The sequence below is a fragment of the Lonchura striata genome, chromosome 10, assembly GCF_046129695.1.
Source record: "Lonchura striata isolate bLonStr1 chromosome 10, bLonStr1.mat, whole genome shotgun sequence".
NCBI lineage: Eukaryota > Metazoa > Chordata > Aves > Passeriformes > Estrildidae > Lonchura > Lonchura striata.
In genome coordinates this window covers 25,968,765-25,991,823 of record NC_134612.1, presented here as the reverse complement: position 1 = coordinate 25,991,823, position 23,059 = coordinate 25,968,765, and the positions used below count along the sequence as shown (strand labels likewise).

General features: G+C 45.4%; 1 protein-coding gene across 1 annotated transcript in view; it reads right to left on the bottom strand.

Annotated features, from left to right (window-relative positions):
• Positions 1-651, bottom strand: part of VEPH1 (ventricular zone expressed PH domain containing 1) — a 52,936-nt gene extending 52,285 nt beyond the window's left edge. The window contains exon 1 of the mRNA XM_021540827.3: positions 567-651. The gene's annotated coding sequence lies outside the window, so the exon portion shown is untranslated. The remainder of the gene's footprint in view (positions 1-566) is intronic.
• Between the last annotated feature and the right edge of the window lie 22,408 nt (positions 652-23,059).

Genomic DNA, 23,059 nt, shown 5'->3' with positions numbered 1-23,059 from the left:
TAATGGTTATTTGAGATATGGAGTACCCTTAATTCCTATTTTGTTCTCTTTTTCAGGGAAAGCAAAAAAATCAAATATAATCACAGAACCACAGAACCTTAAAGAATTGGGAGGGACCTTAAAGCCCATCCAATCCCAACCCCCCCTGCCATGGGCAGGGCCACCTCCCACTAGCCCAGGTTGCCCAAGGCCTTACACTGCCAGGGTTGGGGCATCCACAGAAGGGGCAAAACCAAGGCAGAACACTGAGAACCTTCTGGGAGCAGCTCCCTGGCCCAGTCCCTGTTTTACCAGGCAGCACACTGCACTTGCTAATGCCACAAAGCAGGGCTGGTTTAATTTCTCCAGCTCTACCAGTGCCATTCCACAGGACTCCCAACCCCATCAAGCAGAAGCAGAAAGAAGCAGAAAGGAGCTGAGACTGCAAATCCCGAGGCACAAATCCCCCAGCTGAACCACAGGGAGGGTGGGAGCTCAGATACTCTCACCTGCTCACACTCAGCCATTCCCAAGTCCAAAGAGAAAGTTCAGAAAACCCCAGATACTGATTTTTTTTTTTTTTTTACCTGCTCGGGATCCCCCCAGGCCATCCTCAGGGATAGGGACTGGAGCTCTGGGGACAAAGCCTCCTCAGGGATGGGGACAGGAGCTCTGGGGACAGAGCCTGCCCCTTTGCTCCTGTCCCCCCGGGCAGCAGCCAGGGGCAGCAGGAAGCCGGGCAGGCTGGCAGGCAGCATCCCGAGCTGTGAATTGCCGTGCCACAGGGAAGGCATCCCAGGAATGCAGACTAAAGCAGCCTAAAAGTTGCCCTTGGCTCCATCAGGTGACCGAGGAACCCAAATGCAGCAAGGCCTTATCTCTGAATGAGCTGCTCTGTTTCCAGGGCAAAATACAAAGCCTGCTCCACTTGAGGGCAGTTGTTTTTAATAGAGGAAACAGAACTCTCTGTGTTAGTGGAAAGCTATCCTTCCCTGGGAAGGAGGGGAAACAGCCCTCAGTAAGCTCACACTGCTTGAAAGAAAGACAACAAGTGAACAGCCTTGCTGGAGAGGAGATTTCCTGGCCAAAGGAATAAATGCCGTCGTTTTGCAGCCTTTACATGAGCACAAAAGAGGGTCTGAGGTTTGCTTTGGCTTTTAACGTGAGCCTCAGGAGTAGCACAACAAAATGTGCCCACATTATGCAGAAAAGTGCTCCAGAAAGGAAGGTCTGTTGAGGCCTCCCTTGGATCAGCTGCCCTGAGACACAGCAGCCTTTTCTGCAGGAGCTGGGCTTCATCATCCTCCTGGGTCCCTTCCAGCTCAGGATATTCCCTGATCCTTGGGAATATCACTGGCCTTTTGCATGTGATCCTCCCCTGGGTGTGCTCCTGCACAGGAGATTCTCAGAGAGCTCCTGAGCTCTACCCAAACAGAGAATTTTATGTGAGTTTTATAGACAACACTCAGGATAATGCAGGAAAACATTTGTTTATTGTGAGCTCTTGCAAATGGAATTATAGCAAATCCTCTTAATGCTTACATTGTGTAACAGTGCTGGAAAGACTTTCCTTCCATCAGCATTAAAGAGAATTGTTCCTTAAGCATTTCCTTGCTCACGACAAGGTTTGCTATTAATAGGCAGCAGGCACTGAGCAAGAGGGAAAACAAATTATGTGTCATATAAGATGTCATTTTTAAATTTTCTTTTTTTAAAAGGGTCAAGCTGGGCAATAAAATTGCTGCAGAGTGCAGCTCCTGAGGTGTCTCATCACCTCCAATCTCCATCAGCTTGACTCCACACCCATCAGAGTTTTCTCACTTGCTGTTTGTGTCCCATGCACAGCAGGAATGGGAAAGGCAAAGGGTTTGGCCAAAGTTTGTCCATCCTGCCTGGATCCCCCTGGCACTGCAGAGGGGATTCACAGCAGGAATTCACACCTTTCCAAGGCCAAAACGTGGGGAGCAAAGCAGGAACTCCAGCACCCAGAACAAACTTCAAGTCATTGTTATGCAGGAAAAACCCCCTCAGTTTATAACACAAACCACTCGCGCTGGTTCTGGTGCAGTCCCACATTAATTCCAAGGTTTGATCTGATTTTCAACACCTCCTTTCCCCTTTCATGCCAAGCTGAAAGAGCCACCCTTTCCCTGGGACCTTGAAGCTGCTCCCCTCCAAGGTGAGTCTCTCCACTTGCTGCAGGCACAGCATTCTTACCAAAGCTCCTTATCAGAAGCTATCAGAATAAAAGCCAGCCTGACAGGTTTCAGAGCTTCAAGCTACTGAATTGGTCTGTTTGCAAAATAATTTCCCCAATAATAGAAGATTAACAATAAAAATCCCATGTAAAAGGGCAGTTGGACCTACAGGCATCCAAAAGCCATTTGAACTTGAGCTGAAAGGCTGAGCCTTACAGTTTATCAGAAGCTCAGCTTCTGCAAAATGACATTAGAAGGACAAGAAAAAATATCATCTTTTGAACCAAAGAGGAAGGGAGAAGATTTTTTTATATATATATATATTTACAGTGAAGGAAATTCTATGAGAACATAATTTCCTTAACACCTAAAAGACTTGAAATGTAAATCCAGCTGCTTGATTTTCTGGGTGTTATCCCACTGGAAACAGAACCACAACCTTCAAGCAATTGTGCAATGACATTTTTTGGCTAGTTCTGTGTTACACAGCAAGCATCAGGAATGCCTTCACCCTGTTTAAGGAATTTTAGGGAACTCGGGCCACTGGAGTTCATGTTAAGTGAACTTTTACAGGATTTTCTGGTTTCTCCCTTGCTGGAGCTGTGGTGGGGACAGGGATGCTCCCAACCCAGGCCAGGCAGAGCTGCCAAGGAAATCCAATTAATTACCAGAACATCCTCTGTGAGCCCGGTCTGCCACGGGCACCACACCATGGTTGTCCCCTGATGCTGCAGCACAACTCCCACACGGAATTTTTTATTCCCCATGGAAGGGCTGAGCCACCACAGGTGCCAAAGCTCTTAGCTAAACACAAGGCCATGCTCATTTTCTGAAATCTTCAAAAATCTAAAAGGTGTAGAATGAGCATCTGGTTCAAAAAACGAAAAGGTATAGAATGAGCATCTGGTTCAAAAATCTAACTTACAGTGTCAAAAATGTAACTAAGAGGGAGAGGAAAGTGATCTGGGAATTCCCTCGACCTGGAGAGATTCTTCTTAGAGAACTGGGAGCTGTTTTATTGTGGGCACAACACAGCCCAGAGCTCTGAGTAACCTTAAAAAGGAAACAAAACCTCTTTCCTTACCTCGCAGCCATGGTGCCATGCTTAACTCATGGATTCCACAGAGTGCTTTGCAGGAAAGGCACTGGAGGAAAACAGAAGGAAAATCTTGTCAGTGACCCTGCCTTTCCAGACTGTAAAACCTGTTAAACCCTCCCAGGAATGATTGGTTTGCACCAAGCAGGGTTTGACCCTCAGCACCTCCTAAAGGCCAGGGGAGCAGCTCTGCTGAGCCCTGGGCTGGTTCTTCACCTGAGCACAGAGTGAACAGAGCAGGTTTGGATTTCCATGCTCTGGGGATGCAACAACTGAATATTTATTTGTTGGTTCCTTTTGCATAAATGGCAGGAAGATTAGAATCATCCTCAAAGAAAAACTTGAATTTCAGGTAGAATTTCCTTATGTTGAAATTCTTCTTCCCTGTCTTACAAGAAAGAATTTTGTGGAATTGCTGTCTCAAAGAGTTACAGAAGTTTGTAATATTGCCAAGACTGATGGATGCTTCCTTTCTCCCCTGCACCAACCCAGGAAAAAAGAAATAAAAAAGTCTGGATACATTTCCCAGGAAATCCACATATGCAATTCATGGACAGAATATTACAAGATATTTCAGAGAACCTTTCCCCTCTGTGTTGCACCAATCAAAATTTATTTTATCTTTATGCTTGGAAAGCATTTACTCCCTAAAACAGAGCATTCTTTCAAAACTTGGAAATAAAGTTCTCACATTTTTCAGTGAAAGAGAAGGATTAAAGATTATATTGAGAGAGCATCATTTTCACACAGGGTGAATAGTCTTCAGCAGTTCCCATGGGATCAGCTGCATATATTTAAAATCTTCCCACAAGACAACCATTGTTTCCTATGAGCCTCACTCTTTTTTTCTGTCGGGACAGGTTTCCACACTTCACATCCCTTGAAATCCCATGGATGCTGAGCTGGACCAGATGATGAAATAATAAATTATGAAGTCTACTAATTAATTTTAAGCCCTAAAATTAATTTTAGGGGTTAAAAGTGGTTTGTACTGATGGAACACCTTGCTGAAATGCTGGGAGCTGGTTTGCTCTCAGCATCCAGCTCCTGGACCTGTGTCCCTGTGGAGGCCCCTGCAGGACAATCAGCAATTTCAGAGCCTTGGAGATCTCTCCTACCAGAATTCCAGGGCTGGGCCACCACCACAGCCTGAAGGCAGTTCAGGGTCCCCCCAGATGTGGGAATATTCTCTCCTGGGATGAACTGCTTTAATCAGCAGGTTTATGGGCCAGGATGTGCCCAAACTGAACCAGATCTCACTGAGGCAATTCTGGCTGCACAAGCCGTGCAGGAGGCACTGCTGCAGAGGGCAGGAATGTACTCAGGAACTTGGCACCTTCTACTGCTGCAAACAGACAACTTGATCAATTTTTTATATACATAGATTACTTGATAATCTGGGTGCTGTCAAGACAGTTTTCTCTGATTTTCCATCTATAAGAAATCATATTTGGCTGCTGGTTCAGCACACACTGATGCTTTATATAGCACTTCATAAGACGTAGCATTTTTAACATCAGTCAGGCAGATTTATAAGAATTCCATGTTTAGATGTCTCCGTGATATTAAAATATTAGGCTAAACTAAACAACACAGTGCTAAAACAGAATAAATTGCTTCATAACAAACACCAATTCCATCACTGTCACAATGATGCCATCAAAATCTGCTCATTTTCAAGGACGCTTAATGAGCTTTTAGATCTGTGACTTATTTTCAGTGATGTTACAGAAAAAGAATTTGGCTTAAAATTTTACAAAGGGAATAATGAGTATTTCTGTCTAAAGAGAGTGAAGGAGGAAATGGGGCAGAGTGTGAGGGACTACAGGGTCAGAATACAAGGACCCTGTCATGAGAAATGCCACCCTGGCAGGGAACATTGGACTAGAGCAGTAAATAAATGCAAAAAATCACTGAACCTCCAAGTCTCCTGAAGCAGCAGCCACCAGACAAGCCCTGAATGTCCTGAAGTTCCTCCCAGGTACCTGGCAGCCCACCCCAGTGTCTCTCCTATTAAATCTGGAGATTTAATAGGACCAGCAGCTCCCCAGTGTGCCAGGGCTCCCCAAAGCAAGGCTTTAATTCTGTCCCCAGGCACAGCGAGGGCAAGGAGACAGCTGAGCCCCAGGAGGATCCAGGGGTGCTGCAGGTTCTCATCCCACACACAAACACTGCTTCTTCCTTCCCTGGCACCCCCAGCCAGCTCACAGCACTTCCCACAGGTATCACCGTGATACATTTCTGCATCCCACAGTTCCTGCAGGCAGAGAAACCCACGCTGCCAAGGACCACATTCCCTCCAAACTCCCTCCATTATTTAACACTCAGCCCTGCTCCTCTACTCCCCTCCTCGCAGTAATTTATTCATCATTCTAGCTGTTACACGAACACATATTTAAGTTATTCATACCTCTCAGAAGCGAGACCTCGGAAGAACATGAATAATTGATGGGAGATTGGCGCTCTTTAGAGAAATTGGGATGGGCTCCATCCCCGCTGCCAGTGCCCCTTCCATCCCCCTGGCTCTGGTATGTGAGCCAGGCTGCTCAGCCCTGTCAAGCCGACCGTACAGCCTATTCAGTTACCCTGGAGTTGTCATGTGGAATCAAGCAAACAAATATCTTCTCTCCCTTCTCTCCCTCTGCCCCAACCCCGGTGCTGGAAAACACATCAGGAATAATTCCTCACCCAGTTTAACTTGGGCAGCAGATCCAGTGAAAGTGCTCCCAGCTCAATGCGGAATTTGAATTAGCTAAAAGGATTTATCAACAGCCAGTGGTTGCATTCAGTTAATTAATAACCTGCTTAAGAGTAACAAGGAAATTGCAGAAGTTAATATTACTTATGGGGCCTCTTCTGGAAAGCTGGAGCCTGTCAGTGCCTCTGGAGGAGCTCTAGCCCAAAGAGAAGTTGGGGGAGAGCAGGACACTGAGGAAATGCACCTTTCAGCTGACACTTGTGGCATCTCACCAGCTCCTGAACTTCAGCCAGTCCTTCCAAAGGGACTGCCCAGGTGGGACCCGTGCCCAGGACCTACCTGGGCACCTCCAGAGCCTGGCAGCTGTAACAGAAATGAATTTCAAAGCATTCCAGAGGCACACACCTGACCCTTCCCCACCAAGCACGCCCATGCTTTTCCCCTTAACTTCCCTGTGACAAATGAATTCCAGATTCCCACCAAGTCAAGCTTAACTAAAACTCACCCTAGGGATCTGAGCCTGGCTGTGTCCTCCTCTCCTGGGAGAGCACGGGAGCAAAACCCCCACTGGGAGTGTCCCAGCAAGGACATTTTTCTAATAACAGCCAAAGAAATATCAAAGGAATCAACTGGGAACAGCCAAGTGTAAGGTCAAGCACCCTTGGGCAGCTGCTGGGAGAAAGGCAAGCCTGTTTGCCCAAAGATAATGAGGAGAAACGTTTGTACAACTCTTGTTAGGGCTTTGGTATAACTGAAGGAGTTTATAAATTATAGTTCTTCTAAAAATCTGCTCCCCAGAATACACATTCAGTCACACAGGTCCTCAATTTTGATGGCAATTCCTCCTAATGGCTTTTTTGCTCCTGTTCATTGCACCACAGCCTGGGCAATCAAATACAAAATTAATGGGGGGTGAACACATTCTTTTAACAATGTTAAAGTTATTGTTGTTGTTGTTCTTTAAGGGAAATACAATTGTGTGTTTTCTACATCTTCCTTTTAGCTCAGGAACGATGGGAACACAGCTGGCTTCTCTCCCACTTCCATGAGACTGTAAAGAAGCTTGTGAGATGATGGCAGAGTAGAAATATTCTCACTCTGAACATCATTTTCTAAACAAGATATTTTAACATGATGAATTTCACAGGGCAGGGTGGGCTGACTAGGAGAGCACAGGCAGGGGGTTGGATTTTACTTCTGCATCTGATAACAACTTTATTACTCGTACAGCAGGAATTCAGAGCTTCCTTTGCTCACCATGAACCTAATTTTGACTCCTAATAGCAGCCAAAATCACCCAGAAATTGTGGATTCCCCATCCCTGGAAGTGCCCAAGGCTAGGCTGGACTGGGCTGGGAGCAACCTGGGATAGTGGAAGGTGCTCATGGCAGGGGGTGGTACAAGATGAGCTTTAAAGTCTTTGCTGTAATAAGAGAAACCAAGATATTGTGGTAATAAAGCACATAGGTTCACATACATCTTTCACCAGGTGAAAGAAAAGAATTTACTTTATGAAAATAGGTTTTCCCCCGTCCTGGAAAAAAAAAAATTGGTTTTAATTTTTGGTACAACAGCTACAATGAATGACGCCCTTTTTCAGCAAAGCCCTGGAAATATTTATTTTGTTAGACTTTTAAAAACAAACATCTTGTTAGGGAAGAGACAGGCTATTGTTCTCCCTCTGACTAATTGGGGAAAAGCAACAGAATATTCCATATTCATTACATTTCAATTACATTTCACCAAAATGACTCATGTTATCTTCCACCCAGACAAAGTGTTTTAATTTTAATAACGACAATGCCGACAGCTACAATACTGTTCTTGCAGAATTTTGCTTGTAAATAATTAACAATTGTTGTATAATGACAGAGGGGGGTTGATAGCTCTATTAATTTCACAGTCAGGCTGGAGTCTCTTTAATTTGGGGTATTCATAAGAACCCACTCCCCTCCCAACATAAAAAGCTGATGGCAAAATCGGGTTTATGTCCCTGCAGCCTGTCCCAACACCAAAATCCTGTGGTATGCCAGGAATCAGCCATGGAAAACCAAGGAGAATTGTGCAGGACTCACAGACCACACCTCCAGGGGGTTTCAGTTTGGCTAATAATTATCTGGGTTTGAGGCTGAAATCTGGAATGGGATAAATAACAAATTTTAAATCCTGCTCTGTGCTGGGGTGGCCTCGGCAGGGGATTGATCCAGGACAGGGCACCACTTATTAATGGCCTTTAAATATGTGCACTCCAAGCAAAATACCCATGAACATTCCCCTAATCCATTTATATTCTTAAAATCAGGCAACGTTCCCCTGATTCTGCTGGAATCAGCCAGGACATGCCTTGAGGACCATGAAAAGGTTCCCCTTGAGGACCATGAAGAGGTTCCCCTTGTGTCCATACCAAGTCTTGCTTATTCTCCTTTTGAATAAGGGACAGCATCCCTTATTCTCCAGTTACCATGTACCACGGTCACAGCCCCTGCTGAGATGCAAAGGTTTTCCCTGAATAAGACTCTGGGATTGTGACCCAGGTCTTGGAGGAGCCAAGCCCTGGCACTGCTGTTTGGGTTTGCAGGTGGGCATTGCCCGGTGCACTGCTCGGAGCTCATTAACAGCTGCCCTGCTCCACAGGCTCATTTGCATCACAAACCCAACATCTGCTGCGCCACCGCGGTGATAAAGTTTATCACAAATAGGGAAACTTTACATAAGCACTGCTGGTTCAGAGAGGTCTCCAAAATGCTCACAAACAACAGAAAAAAATCACCTCAGCCTCCCTTTGGACAAACTCACACACCCCCAGCCTTGTTTTTACATCCCTACACACATTCACATTTCGCATCTCGGGTAACATTTTCATTAACCACCTGCATCATTTCCCCACCGAACGCATATTTTATTACTGCAGGCATCTCCTTCCACTGGCTTGGCTTTCCACAGACAGGGCTTCCTTAATTGAGCTGCATAGTTTATGAGCTGTGCTAATTGAGCTGCATAACTCCGCTGCTGCCGGGGTTTCAGAGCCTGAACCCGACCCAACATCGGCTGGAGCTGCAGCTCTGCGCCTTGAGGAGCCCTTTCACATTCCTGCGGGCTTTTCCCACTTTGCAATACCCCAAGGGCTCAAAAGCTGCATTCGGCTCGCACAAGTTTTTTTTAAGGAGAGCCAGGCCAAACCAAGGAAGCTGCTGCTGACAGCCCAAGGAACGAACCCTCTGTCCCTGAGAGCAGCAGGGAGGAAAACTCACCCAGGAGAGCAAAAGCAGCTATCCCACACAGAAAAAAGCCGCCCGAGCACTGCTCCAAGCACGCTGCCAGGTCCTGGGTGGGAGCCAGGAGCCTTTCAAAGGTCCTGGAAGCAGGAAGGAGGGTTGGTATTGATAGGTGACCGTGAGGACCTGGCGGTCCCGGCTGCACGAGTTGAGAGCGAGCTCAGCAATCAGGACAGAGACGCCGCGTCTGGAGCCAGGGCTGGTTCCGCACGGCATCCAGCTGTTTCTCGCCCTAATGAAGCCTATAGGCTAAAAGGGATTATTAATATTAATCACCCAGCCTCTGAAGCTGCTAATGAAACCAGCTAATCCATAGCAGTGCAAATGAACACAGGGATTTGTGCTGAGTTACGCGGGAGAGCAGCACTACCTGCTCCACAAAGTGCTCACGCCTTCCTCGAGCACAGGTTCTCCTCCTGGCTCAGTAAGGCACTAAAACCCCTAAAACATCTGCTAAATAAGCTTTCCCTCATTAACGCTGCCCCTCAGAGGAGCACAGGGCTTTGCAAGAGGAACACGCTTCCACCAGCACCTCATTTCGCAGCGGCAGCAGAGCTAAGGAGCAGCAGCCACTTGGGAGCCTAAGGAAACCAGGCAGGGGAAATAGCGGAGAGGCAGCACCTCACAGAAAACGTTATTTAAATTCATTAATACCAGCACTGATGTGGAAGTGGCCTGGCAGGCAAGGCTTTGTTTGCTAGATTTGCAGAATTCTTTGTGTAAATAAACATGAAACTGTAGAATGTTGGATTGGAAAATCCTAGAGCTTACCAAACCCGTTGAGGCAGGAGCTGTCAGGTCTAGGCTCAGCTGATGTTTGTCCTGATGTTGCTTCCCTAAGCAAAGCTTTTTAACACTCCACAATTAGGAAATTACTCATTAGCCAGAGACTTTTCCCTACTCCATTAGGAGCAGAGGACACCAGGTCACTGGTTTGTTCTGGTGTCTGAATTAATGATTCTTTGCTCTCTCAAATGTCTCCTTTTGAAGGAAACATCTCTTTACGTTCATCTGTCTCTCACTCTGCTCATGCTGTCCTGTCCTGTTCCTGAGCAATCCTCACTAAGTTGTCATTTCCTCAGTTTCTCTGTGTTTTGGGGGTTCTGTTAGTTTGGGTTTGTTTACGGGGTGGTTGTTTTGGGGTTTTTTGGGTGGTATCACTGTATCTGTTTTGTTTTTCCTCCAACATCCTCCCTGACCTGAGAACCTCCTGGTCCAGAAAGCAACTCCCTGAATTTTCAACACATTTTGCAGAGAAACCATTTTCTTCTCATAACTTCAAAATTTAAACCAATAGATCCTGCAAAATAAAGCAAGATCTGATCCTTTGTGTCCAAAATGTGGTTCCTGGCTTTTCCCCAGCAGGTCTGAATTTATCAAATCATGAGGTGTACACATTGCATTAAAACCAAGTAATAGAAAATTCAGTGTTCACCTTTGAAGTCCAACTCGGTAGGAAACCAATTCAATTTTGCTGTCAATTACGTTAGGGAGAAATAGGAGAAAATAGAAAAAAAAATCAGATTAATGCATTCTGAGATAAATGGTATTTCAGATAAGTTTAATCTTACTTTTGAGAGGTGCAAACTCATCACGTGCATCTACGTGGAGGAGCCTGGGAGGCACAACACCAAAATTGCCTCACCCTCATTCAACTGAATTAGGGTTTCCTTTTTTTCCCTCAGCAGGACTCTCAGCACAGGAGGAGGATTTCAGCTGGGGCCTGAAATTCCATATCCAGTTGAACTGACTTCAACCATAAAGGCAATTTTCTCCTCATCAGCAGTTAGAGTGGCCCTCTGGTCTCCCTTGTCAGGCTGTAAATAGATGCTCCCCTCTCTCCTCGGGAGGACAAGGATTAAAGGAAGACAAGCTGGAAAAGAGATTGAAACCCACAGGAGCTGGGGGTGGAGACCATGAACGTCAGAGATGTTTTTAGGAAGTTCCAGATCTCAGCTCAGCAAGTTCTTCAGCTTAACTTTAACCATCTGAGTAAGAGTGTCATCTTTGTAATTATTCGGTGCCCCATCCCTTAGAGTGGGGTTGAGACCTCCAGTGACCATCAAGGCCACCTCCAGCTGGATTTTGAACCATTTCCACGGCTCTCCCCTGGATTCAGTGCATCCCTGTCCTTCCTGTACTGAGGAATTTGTTTTTCAGAAGTGAAGTGCATTTATCACCTCTCTTCCACAGAAAAAAAAAAAAACCTTCCTGAATGGCTACAAATCCTTAACATTATCCCACCTGTAAAATAATAAAATCTACTTTGATTTGCCACTCTAACAGTGCCTTCATCCACCCTATGTTTTGCTCCCAGAAGGGATTAATATCACATATATACACACACGAACGATTTTTATATTTTAATAATGAGGCAACAAAAAAATTCACTTAATGACAAGTTCTTGGACTGATGCATTATTCATTTTGTTATGTGACAGCAGAACAAAACTGTAGCCATAAATATATAATGTTACACACCACTTTTAATATTGTTTACATTTATGGAGTAATTGGCTGTCTTCCACATTGTCCTCTCTTTAGTCACTTCTTTTTTAAGGGATTGTCACGAAATGCAGCTCGTGGCATCAAAGATGTGTTTATTCAGGAACAGGGACAGCAACAGGCCTGGATAAACCCAGGAATCTCAATCTGTGTTTCTGAAAACTTTTTTTTTTAATCTCTGGAAGGATTTTAGAGGTATATTTACACCACTTTTCCACATACAAATTGGTTTTTTTGCTTTTTTTTCTATGATTAACATGAGTTTGTAAATATTCATGAACAAAAGGTGACAAAGTGAGAAAGAGGACCTGTGACAAGGCTACAGCAGGGATCCAAAGGAAACAGGGGTGGATTTGGGCCAGCTGGACAACGTGCTTGCATGAAGGGTTGCTCCATCCAGGAGCTCCCTTCCTACAACCACAGAATCCCGGAGTGCTTGGCATGGAGGGGACACCTTCCCCACAACAACAAAACCGATTCCTTGCACAAGCCTGCCACCAGAACTGCTGCAAACCCTCCTGCTCCTGCCCATCCCCGACAGATGAGTGTCATGCACAGAACAGGGAATTTCACCGTGCCAGACAAATGCAGCTCAACTGCCAAAACCAACACTGAACCATTGCCTGAGCAGCAATTAAACTAGAACAATGCAGATACCCAGAGCCTGCCTTTAATCATTCCCCCAGCCCTGTGTTAATTAGCTAGGCTGCAGCAACCACTGATATGATGAGCCTGTATGAGAATAAAAAGTAAAACTGTATTAAAAATTCAGTAAATTATACAACACTCTTCCCTATCAAAATATTCTAAAATATTCATGTTTGGCTTTCCAGGACCTAAAGGGGGCTTGCAAAGAGGCTGGAGGGGCACTTTTCACAAGGGTCTGGAGTGATGGGACAAGGGGGACTAGCCTTGAGCAGGAGGGCAGGGTTCAGTGGGATGTTAGGGAAAAATCCTTCCCTGTGCAGGTGGGGAAGCCCTGGCAGATTCCCAGAGCAGCTGTGGCTGCCCCTGGATCCCTGGGAATGTCCAAGGCCAGGGTGGACAAGGCTTGGATCCACCTGGGACAGTGGAATGTGTCCCTGCCCATGGCAGGGGATGGGAGGGGATGGGATTTAAGGTCCTTCCAACCCAAATAATTCTGTTTCTGAAAGGACAAAGATCCCTACAAAGATCCTAGGATTGTTGTAGATATGCTCAGTTCAGTCAGACAGAAAAAGAGAAAGATTTCTGCCAGGCTAAATCTAGGAAAAAGCCCGAGAAAAATATAAACAATCTACTATCTTGTTTTCTATTCATATTGTTTATAGATTTGTTCTACCACACTGACCTAAGTCCAGTGCACAAATCAAGTGAAATGTTTTTACTTTAAAACCAATAGAATTAACGTTCACTATATTCTCTATAAAAGAGAGAAGTACTTCCAAATAAACATTCATTTACCTTCTAAAATCCTGCGAATCATTTTGCCATCCCCGGCCCAACAGCATCACCTGTTAATTAGAATTCCTCGTTTTGCTGGCCAGATTAAATGCGTTTAAGCGGTGCCGCTGCCTCACTGCGAAGGTCTCACGATGCTCCCGCGATTCCCGCGGGTCAGGCGGGGATGCCGCCGCTCTGGGGGGCACATCAGGACCGGGGAGCAGATCACGCTCCGTGGGCACTCCTTAGGCTGGATTTAGGGATTAAAGACTGGCTGGGATTTAGGGATTGAAGCCTAGGCTGGGTTTTAGGGATTGAAGCCTGGATGGGTTTTAGGGATTGAAGCCTAGGCTGGATTTTAGGGATTAAAACCTAGGCTGGGTTTTAGGGATTGAAGCCTGGATGGGTTTTAGGGATTGAAGCCTCGGCTGGGTTTTAGGGATTGAAGCCTAGGCTGGGTTTTAGGGATTAAAACCTAGGCTGGGTTTTAGGGATTGAAACCTAGGCTGGGTTTTAAGGATTGAAGCCTAGGCTGGGATTTAGGATTATAACCCAGGCTGGGTTTAGGGACTGAAGCCTAGGCTGGGCTTTAGGATTATAACCCAGGCTGGGTTTAGGGACTGAAGCCTAGGCTGGGCTTTAGGATTATAACCTAGGCTGGGTTTTAGGGATTATAATCTAGGATGGGCTTTAGGATTATAACCCAGGCTGGGTTTTAGGGATTATAATCTAGGATGGGCTTTAGGATTATAACCCAGGCTGGGTTTAGGGACTGAAGCCTAGGCTGGGCTTTAGGATTATAACCTAGGATAGGTTTTAGGGATTATAATCTAGGCTGGGTTTTAGGGGTTATAACCCAGGCTGGGTTTAGGGACTGAAGCCTAGGCTGGGCTTTAGGATTATAACCTAGGATAGGTTTTAGGGATTATAATCTAGGCTGGGTTTTAGGATTATAACCCAGGCTGGGTTTAGGGACTGAAGCCGGCTTTGCCGCTGTGAGGGCCCTCAGGAGAGCCGAGGCGGCAGCGCCCCCGCCCGCCCGCAGGGGGCGCCCCGTGCCCGCGCGCTGAGGCGATTTTGGCGGGCACGGCCGGGCGGGGGCGGCTGTGGGGATGGCGCTGCCCCGGCTGCCCCGGCTACTCCGGCCACCCCGGCTACTGTGGCCACCCTGGCTACTGTGGCCACCCCGGCCACCCCGGCCACCCCGGGCACCCCGGCCATCCCTCTTTCCCCTCCTCCTCGCTCCCTGCCCGCCGCAGGGTCCCTCGAGCGCAGCCCTCAGCCCCGCTCGGCTCCGCGGCCCCGCTGCCGGCGCCTCCCGAGCCGCTCCCGCTTTTATTCCCGTGCCCTGCCTCGCCTGTTGCCGTGGCTCCCCTCGGAGCCGCTGGCGCTCCCCTCAGGGAAAAGGGGAAGGGCATTTCCCGCAAGGATGCGGATCGCCAGGATGGGCTGCTCGGCTCTCCAGAAAGGCGCTTCCTTCTCTTCTGGTTCATTATTCTTCATGAAACCGTAAAATCCTAGCTCACAGAATCAATGAACCCGGCCTGGTTTGGGATGGTAAAGCTTCAAATATTCCCATTCCAGCCCTGCCATGGCCAGGTGTTGTGTTGTGTTTTTAGCGGCAGCCAGGGACACCTTACACTATCCCAGGTTTAAATAAACTGGGATTTTTCTCCGGGAACTGGCCCTGGTTTCTAGGTGACATCTGGCCAAGAAGAATTCACAACCAGGAGTGTCTAAAATGCTTTCAGAGAACAGCTTTGGCCAAAATCCAGGTTAGAACTGGGACATGCTTGTCGAAGCCCTGGTTACTCCATAGCCCAGCTCCACTTTTCCTTCCCCAGCAGGAATTAAATGATGAGCACTGTAAAACTGAACCCCTTTTGGGGCTTGAGCTGTTCTTAACTGCAGTTTAAAGACCTTGCACACCAGCCAAACACACATCTGACACCCTCATACATCACTGCAGTCCTGGTATTTGACATCCGGAACGCAGGGATGCTCACAGCAGCTGGAAAAGCAGAGGAGCTGTGGCAAATCTCCCAAATTCCAGGGAAAACCTGCATTTCCTTGGCTGCACTGGGAGGCTGCTCCCGAGCACGTGGATTTCACGTCTAAACCATTGTCTATTTCTGTTTACTCACTCCAGAGTAAGATACTAAAATGAGAAAAAGTGTCCAAGCAAGAGGCTGATTACTGATTCCTTATTCCTAAATAAAATAAACCTTGGACCTAAATAAACCTTCGACCACAACAGAGTTTGTAGCTGGACAAGCACTAAACCTTTGCAGAAAAGGGTGCTGCCAAAGGTCCAGGTTACACCTTGTCTGGAACTTTTCCATATGGAAGTAACCAGTGTTTGAGCAGCAATCTAAGACACAATATGAGGTTGCAGGCAAAGAATTGCTATAGGAACATAAACCATTTTTAATATAATTTTATAATTTGGGGGTTGCATTTGAATGATCTTTAAGATCCCTTCCAACACAAGCCATTCTATGCTTTTCTCATCACTGACAACTTCAATACTACAGGAAGCAAAGAAATGTTCTGGCAGTCCTCTTTTCATGTGGTATTCCTGGGTTTGCTCTTCCTGGGACAGGACATTTTGCCAGGGGTTTAAGAAAAGTAGCAATTTTTGTAATACTAAAATTATAGTCTCAGGGACTGGTAACACAAATATTCTGCTGCATAAATATTGAACAATAACAACTCAAAAATCAAATTTAAATACCATGTCTTGTTTTAGTGAGTCTGCTCAGCTGCACAGTGCCAGAATGGGATAAGAAGTACTTGAAACACTACTTGCAACATTTTTTTTAACTTTCAAAGTTGTTTTTCAAAGATGGTTACAAAGTCTAATAACTTCCCCAGTGTAAGCAGAATAAACTGAGTATATCCTCCAGGCTCAGGTGATTTCTCAGTGCATAAATGTATTTTTATTGTTTAATTGGTTTAGGTCCAATGATGACAGTTCTCTGGAGAGGCAGCCAATGCCTGCAGGAAACTTGTTCCAGCATTTAAAGCCACAAAAACCTGAAGTCTCATGGAAAGAAAAAGGAGTTTCTGGCTGACGAGCAAAGTGAGCTCTAATTCTACAGAGCATGATGCTCTGTGAAAACAAATTTTGAAACTTTTTCAAGATTTGAATAGTTTGGTGTATAAAGATGGCATCATTTAGGGAGTTTTGGGGGCAGGATCACCCTACATTTGCCTTCTGCAAGTTTTTTATGCTTCCCATGTTTCCTGTGGCGTGTTAAATAACACAAACTGTTTGACACTGTGTTGAGTCACTGATTAGGCTGGATGGATTTTAGTGACTTTAAAGCTCACCTGGAATCTGAGTCATAACTTACTTCTTGTTCATAGCATTATCTTCAAATTAATTGCATGGAAACAACAAATAGACAAATATTTTATATAAATGTATCTTTTAAGAGTGTTCAGAATATGGGTAAATACCTCTAAGGAAAGTAATGTGACTTTATTAGCATCACATTGAACATGAAAAATCAGAGTTCTGGTCTTAGATTCCAATAGATTCCCTGGTTTAGCTTATCCTGTAGCAGATTTCTGTCCCCTCAGTGTCACCAACCACCTCACCCACCACGAGCTCGGATTGAAACGCTGCAGTGATAAATCTGGAGTGTCACATATTGCATCCACAGAGTATTTTTCTTTCTGGAAAGTCCAGCTTGTGTCTGTAATGAGCAAAGAGGAGCCAGCATTATGTGGGTGATGCCTCGTTCAGGGGCTGAGTTTATTCCCTGTAATCTGGCAGGTTTTGGGAGCTGCTGAGCTCTGGATGTGCAGGGCTCTGCACAGAGGATGTTCAGCATCCCTGTGAGTTTATTCCCTGGAATCTGGCAGGTTTTGGGAGCTGCTGAGCTCTGGATGTGCAGGGCTCTGCACAGAGGATGTTCAGCATCCCTGTGAGTTTATTCCCTGGAATCTGGCAGGTTTTGGGAGCTGCTCTGCCATAGATGTTCAGGGCTCTGCACAGAGGATGTTCAGCATCCCTAAGCTGTGAGTTTATTCCCTGGAATCTGGCAGGTTTTGGGAGCTGCTGAGCTCTGGATGTGCAGGGCTCTGCACAGAGGATGTTCAGCATCCCTGTGAGTTTATTCCCTGGAATCTGGCAGGTTCTGGGAGCTGCTGAGCTCTGGATGTGCAGGGCTCTGCACAGAGGATGTTCAGCATCCCTAAGCTGTGAGTTTATTCCCTGGAATCTGGCAGGTTTTGGGAGCTGCTGAGCTCTGGATGTGCAGGGCTCTGCACAGAGGATGTTCAGCATCCCTGTGAGTTTATTCCCTGGAATCTGGCAGGTTCTGGGAGCTGCTGAGCTCTGGATGTGCAGGGCTCTGCACAGAGGATGTTCAGCATCCCTGTGAGTTTATTCCCTGGAATCTGGCAGGTTTTGGGAGCTGCTGAGCTCTGGATGTGCAGGGCTCTGCACAGAGGATGTTCAGCATCCCTAAGCGGATTTGGGGATTTGCACGGGGTGGGAACAGAGGCAGAAATCAGCTCCTGGGATTGGAGCTCCGTGCAGGAGTGATGGTTCCCAGCTGCTCTGGGTGCCTCCCAGCAGAGAGCAGGAGGCTGAGCAGGAACGGGGCGCCCTGGCTTTGGCACCTCCTGCAGGATTGTGCCAGGGATGTGTGGGAGTGCTGGGGCAGGGCTCGCTGCCATTGTCTGCTCGCTGCCTGCTGCACTCCCCTAAGTTGAAAGTCTTAAGCAGTTCTCAGACTCAAACATGAGTAATCTTGCCTGAAGCCTTTTGCAAAAGCTGCCTTTTTCTTCTTCCTTTTTTTTTTTAATTTTATCTTGGATATGTTCCTCTATCTGCATAATACAGATAGAATAATATGCCAGAGAAGCATGTTGTTCATGTTTGCAAAAATATTTGGTGGTTGACAAATGAGCTTGATGTACTGTGCTGTTGTACTGACTTGACACTAATCTCTGCCACTTAGAGCAAATGAGAATAAATCACCTCTCCTCTCTTATCTTCTCCAGCCCGAGTTGTGTGAGCACTTGCAGCTCAAGCTGGCTCAAGGTTGATTTAAATCCATGCTTTCCCAGCAATCCTGTCCTGCCAATTCAGTTTGGGTTGGGAAAAGGTCAGGAGCAGCCCTGGAGTTGGCACTGGCACGGTGCTGAATCACTTGGTCACAGTGTTCAGGTTTCAGACATGCAGGTAGGACGTGACAAGGGAAAAGGGGGAATGATCCCAGCACCTGAAAATGCCTGGGAAAAAATGGGGCTGACTCCAAAGTCTGTCCCCATAATGGGGATATCATTTACTGGCCTGGTGAAAGGGCTGTGGAGGTCAAGTGAAATAAAACCACGCTTGCTCAGCTGTTGAGCTGCAGAAATGGGAGCTGAAACATTAATTGGAGAGGGGCTGTACATTAAAACTGTCATGTTTGTGAGCATGGAATTCAGCAAGGTACGTCCAGTGAGCTCAGGTTTGGGATTGCTCCCCAATCTGTCAATCTGAACCACAGCTCTCCAGCTCAGGGCTTTAGTGGAGTTGTGAGCTCTGTGCTCATTCTGAGCCCTTCTGTGTTTAACACAGGCTTCTCTTATTTCTGCCATCTATAAACCAAGTCAGAATTGCCCAAATATTTACACTGATGTTTATTTCTGGCAGTGATTTGGTGTTTGTCATTCACATTATGATTAAGAAGCAACATTTCTGTGCAGTTGACAGAAAATAATTTCAAATTATTTTCCTACTGAACAAGAAAATGTTTCATTTCCTTCAGATTGTCACTGCTGCTTTTTATGTGAACAAGGACCTAATTACGATTCACATTTTTTGTACTGTAAGCTCAAGAATCAGAAGGTGACAAAGGTAAGTTTTTACAACAACAAAATGTTCTCCATGATTTAGCACAGCCTTTACTGAGAGATTTTCTTACAGCATCTAAATACATTTTATTTCAGAGGGATTCAAAAATAGAGTGTACAAATCCTGGAGTTCTGGGACCTGTTGCCTCCAGTTTTCCCTTCCTTCTCATTTCTGACCCACACACATCTGTGAATATTTTCCATGGAGTACTTTCAGTTGATATAAAAAATGCAATAGATTCTTGGAATCTGGCTCCATATTTTAACTGGTTCCATGGTATTTGTGGAAATGTGTGGGAGTTGAAACCAAGCCTCATTTCTTTGAGGGGTTCAGTTGGTTTCCTCCCCGTTGATTGAAAGTGGGATTTATTTGCTTATAGCATAAAATATGTTGACATCCTCATGTGTTATGTTTCAATATAAGCATTTAAAAAAACATATTCCAGGGAATGAAATTACTGGAGTTGTGCTTGAGCAAATCCTGGTGGTGGCTGGAATGTTCAGCCTGCCCAAGGACTACTGTTTTGTCTGAAATGGAAGACAGCTCTCTTCATATTGTATCGAATCAAAACCATTAACTCATCAATTTAAAAAAAAAATAGGAAAGAAAATCCATGGTACAGCAGAGGTAACAAAAAGCTGAAGTAAACCAGATGCTTCCCCACAGACCAAATGGGGGTAAAGGAGATTCAATATGGAACTGATAATAAACCTGGAGAGAGGGCAGTGCTGAGGGATTTCCTTCCTGCTGCCTCCTCTGGAAACAAACCCAGGCTGTGGAGCATGGAACAGCCACTGCCTGCTCCAGACTGACACAGTCATCAATACCTTAGTGAGATTTTATAATTCACATTCCAAATATCCTTGCTTTTGCAGGTTTTTGTCAAAAAACTTTATGTGTGGAAAGAAAGTTATTCTATTCTATTCTATTCTATTCTATTCTATTCTATTCTATTCATCAGTTTTGTTCATCAGCTGTTATTTAGTCATAAATTAGATATCATACATAATTCTAATAGAAGAAAGAAGGTGAGAATGAACATTTCCTGGCAGGAGCAATGTGCACCAAGGATTTCCCCAGCAGTTCCTCCACTGCCACCCTCAGCACTACAACAGTGAGCAGGGCTGGGCACAGAGCCCAGAAAAAAGAGGTGGAACTTCCACTGCTGCCAAGAAAAAGAGACATGAAATTCTACCTTTACATTTGCATATTTGTACTGCAAACAGAAAGTTTGACCTCAAATCAACAGCAGATGTTATTTTTCAGCTAATTTGTTTGTGTGTCATTCCAGGCAGTCCCAGCCTGAGGAATTTGGGCACAGCCTGGATTGTGGGGTGTGGAGCTCTGAGTGTCACTGCCCTCTGTCAGCTGCTCCTCAGGAACCAGCAGCCCAGTCCAGCAATCCCAAGGAATAATGTCAATTCTTACCTGTCTCCATTAAAAAAAAAAAAAAAAAAAAAAATCCCGCCCAGAAGTGTCTTAAAAAGTTTGTGTACTTTAAAAAAAAAAACTGGAGAATTTTTTAACAAGGATTTAGCAATCATGTTTGTGGATGTTTTCCCACCCATCCCAAAATAAAGAAGTTATAAAGTTGCTTCTTTCAGCAGCTTCCCAGGCTTCTTGTGTGCTTTGGGCCCTGAGGATTCTCTGAACTAACAGAACATAAATGTTGTGTGTCTGCCTGTGGGAAACGCTGTAAACATCCACGTGGAGACCACAAAAAAAATCAATAAAAGTGGAAAATCACCATTGTACCTGCTGCTGTCAGTGTGGCAGGAAAGTTCACAGCCCATTCCAGCAGTTTGATGGCCCTCCTGCTAATGCCAGGGAAATAATTGTAATCCAGCAGCACGGCCCAGCAGGGAGGCAGCTTATTTTCAAAACACAGCCCGAGTGAGAAAACCAGCAAGTCTTCAACTGTGAAAAATGAGGAGTTTGCTTTCTCCAGACAGGATGATTTTTTTTTTTTTTTTTTTTTTTTTTTTTTTTTTTTTGTGTGTGTGTGTGTGTGTGTGACTCAAGCTACATTTTTAGTTTTGATTTGAGTTATTGTGCCCAGGCTTTTTTAGCAGGAGGACTGGATTGATACCAGTGTCATGTCCCAAAGCCTGGCAGCAGTTTTGATCTGCGCTGTTGTGAGATGAAGATTAAACCCTTCCTAGCCCTCTCTGGTCATCTGAAGAGCAGCACTGCCCTGCCTGAAAGGAGTTCTGTCCACAAGCTCAGCCGTGGACTCAGTTTAATCCTCTGAAATGCCTCCGAGCGTTCTTGCCAAAATCCATGTGCTTTTCTTGTGCAGAACTCTCCTGACCTGATTGAAATGCCAGGCTTCATTTGTGGCTCTGTGTGTCCTGTGTTTTCCTGGGCAGCAGATTCCCTCAGCTCCATAAAAACGTGAGTGGCTTTTTGGAACGTGTTCGTTTGATTTTCTGCTCCTTCCACTGTTGGGTTCTCCCTCACGCTGAGCCCTCCTCAACTCAAACCCCCACGTTGCTTTTTGGACTGAAAATAATGGGGTTTCTTCCCCATTCAGAGAGGGATGATGAGAATTTTATGAAAACACTGGTCTTTGATTGATGGAAAAAGATTGCTTGGCAGGGGAAGAATTTACAGCTGGATTTATCAGCAGAAATCTGCTTTCTGTGATTGCTGTCATGAGCAAGTGGCATCCCCCCTTTTCTTTCTCCAGACTATTCCATCATGGCAATAAAAGTTAGAATTAGAGGAAAATTTGTTTTAAATCATAGCCAAGGTGCCATTACCTTTCACCACAACCTCTTCACTATCAGTATACTTAAAGAACCCAAACAAACACATCAAAAGACCAGAAGATTTTACTTTGTCGATTATATACAGACATTCAAATTGATTATTGAAGTGATTAATTAATTGTTAAGCTTGTTGATATTCCCTCTCTACCTGGAATGGCACAGTATTTTCAAAAAGATCTGCTAGATACACTGCTACAGCAAGAGATTCCTTAAAAACTAGTTACCATTTGGAAACAGATTATCCCTGCTGTTTGCACTCCCACAAAAATGGCATTAACCAGAGATCTGAGCACTATAACAGTTCCTGAATTTTCAGTGCTTTGTGCTGGAACTCAGAACATTCAGAGCCCCAGAAAGACAGGACAAGGATGACTGAAAGTCTTTGAATGGATTATACCACAAAATGCCCAAATTATCTCTAACTAGCTACTGTGGGTCCATTGTAACATTTCTTTGTATTTATAAATTTATAAAACTGCTATTTTAATAATCTGTGTATAAAATTTCTGTTTAGCTCCAGAGATGATGCACAGAAGGCACCTTTTACCTGGATTGGGACTGTGCACTGCAGTCACCTGTCTTGTTACCAAACCTTGGATTTGCACTTAAAAGAGCAAAAAAAGGAGATTTTCTGACTTTTTTTCTCTGTAGGAAGAATTGTAGGTTTGTGTGTGGAAACATCTCAGGGCTTAACTCCATGAACTGGAGCCATAAACCAGGATGGAACAAGGAGGGATTCTGGGCATTTTGTGTTAATCCATTCCAGACTAAAAGCAAGTTCTTCACCAGATTTACCTGGAACTCTTCCAGGAGTTCTGATTCCCAGAAGTTAGGATTCCAGTCGGGGTTGTCTTTCTGATTAAAGGAATTTCAGAAGGCCCTGCAATCAGAGCAGTGACCAGACAGCCCTGGCCTCGGGATGGGCCCTGAAATTCCTGTGCCATTCCCCAGCCCCAGGCTGTGGGCTGGGTAAAACCTTCTGCACCATGGAACACAGTCCCCCACGGAGCTGGGGACACTGAACTGTGCATCCTGGCCTGTTCTGAAACAAATTCTGCTTTTCTCTGTTATGGGACAGTGCATTCTGTGAGCAGACTGTGGGATTCAGGGGGTTATTCCAAGAACAAAGTCCTGACTTCCTCCTGCTCCAGCCCCCAGCTGGAAACATAAACCAGACAGTATTTATTTACCCAAAGCCCCCCACAACTTGATTTTGATGACCCTCACGGTACATTCTGTACAGATTTGCAGATGCTTGTCT